This window comes from Thalia democratica, chromosome 9 (genome assembly GCF_965202585.1).
Source record: "Thalia democratica chromosome 9, ktThaDemo2.hap1.1, whole genome shotgun sequence".
Lineage (NCBI taxonomy): Eukaryota > Metazoa > Chordata > Thaliacea > Salpida > Salpidae > Thalia > Thalia democratica.
Window position 1 is genome coordinate 37,488,551 of NC_139173.1, and position 1,624 is coordinate 37,490,174.

The following is a 1,624-nucleotide window of genomic DNA, read 5'->3' on the forward strand; positions in this document are numbered from 1 at the left end:
ATAGTAAACTCAAATATAGGCTTGTATGTTTTATACTTTATATAAGCACCTTTAGTTAAATTACTAATAATCTTTTGATAACATTAAAACATTGTTTTAAATGTTTATGTACTGTTTATGATCTTAAAGCATTCAAGAACTACCTTATGGTTAATATCTTATTACTTATGTTTATTTGTTTTAGCTTTAATAATGTTAAAAAAATCACTCTTTTTTATAAGGAACATAAAATAGTTTTATATTTAAAGCTTTTTATTAAGTTAAACTAAAACATTGTTTAAAATTATTAGTAGGTAATAAATAAAATGTTATTGTTTACCTAAACTATTAATTATTCTTTTTATGTTTTTGTTTATTACTGTTGTGTTTATTGTATTGATAAAGTATATTACTAAAGTCATAAACTGTATAGTTTTCTGATCGACAAAAAAAAAGACGCTCAAAATATTTGGTCAAAAAACCTGGTGCACGAAGAACATTTAGGTTATCGAATCGCACACCAACGATACCTTTTAAAGTCCTGTTCAGGAAAATTATCTAATTTCCAAATATTCATTTACTTAAATCAATATAACAAAGTTGTTTGCTTAATTAACTTTCAAAATGATAAAGTAGTTTAAAAACGTGGTACAATATTTACTGTTTATTCAAATTGTAAACACCTTAATAAAAGTTTAAAAGTACTATAGAACTAAAACATTTAATTAAAACTTTTTAATTAAAATTAACTACAAAAGGTTATTAGAAAAGTATTTAAAGTATGTAATAAATACTACTACATAGAATATAAGCTGTTTTATTAAATCGCGTGTATGAATAGACGAATATTAAGATTAAAGTATAAAATAAAAAAGTTGTTAAAATACTGAAGGTTAAAATTACTAAATAACTATTATACTAAACGTTTCAAAATATATGACTATTGTTGATTTAAATTATTAGTTTTGCAAATTACTTTATTATAGTAGTTTAAATAACTTATATATTGTAACGTTTATGAACTTATGCATGATCAAAAACAAGCTCAAAAATTGTAAATGATTTTAAGGATGTATAAGGTATGTAAACGTTTTAAATTGATTATAAGCTTTTATATGTATTGAATATTAAGAAAGTGCTTGATACGGCTGCTTTAAGATTATAATCGCTCTAACTTGTAATAGAGCGTGTGGTCCTATGGTGTAATGATTAGCACACAGGATTCTGAATCCTGTGATCCGAGTTTAAGTCTCGGTAGGACCTTTTTTTCATTTTTTTAACATAGCAAATAAACCACCAAAAAAGGATCATTATATAATTTAAATTTAATATATATATGTGTAAGAAATTATGCTTTTTAATGTTAAACACATGCAAATTAAATTTAATGTTCTAAACTTTTGATATATGTTATGAATACAATCTTTAAAATGATGGAAAGTATTTTAATCATTTGATAGCTTTTACTCAAACATTTGTTGTATAAAAACTTATATAGCTTAAGGAAATTATAACCAAAAATTTTATAACAATATTTAAAAAAACTAAAAGCATCATGTTATAAAAGCATTACAGCTTAAACGCGACTTAAAAAAAAACGAAATAATAATAAAATTAATACAATGTTTATTTTTACTGTGTAAAC

At 22.4% G+C, this 1,624-nt stretch overlaps 1 non-coding gene across 1 annotated transcript; it reads left to right on the forward strand.

The window, feature by feature from the left end:
* The first annotated feature begins 1,170 nt into the window (after positions 1–1,170).
* Trnaq-cug (transfer RNA glutamine (anticodon CUG)) lies at positions 1,171–1,242 on the forward strand. Its single transcript has one exon. It is a non-coding gene; the product is annotated as a tRNA-Gln (tRNA).
* The last annotated feature ends 382 nt before the right edge of the window (positions 1,243–1,624 follow it).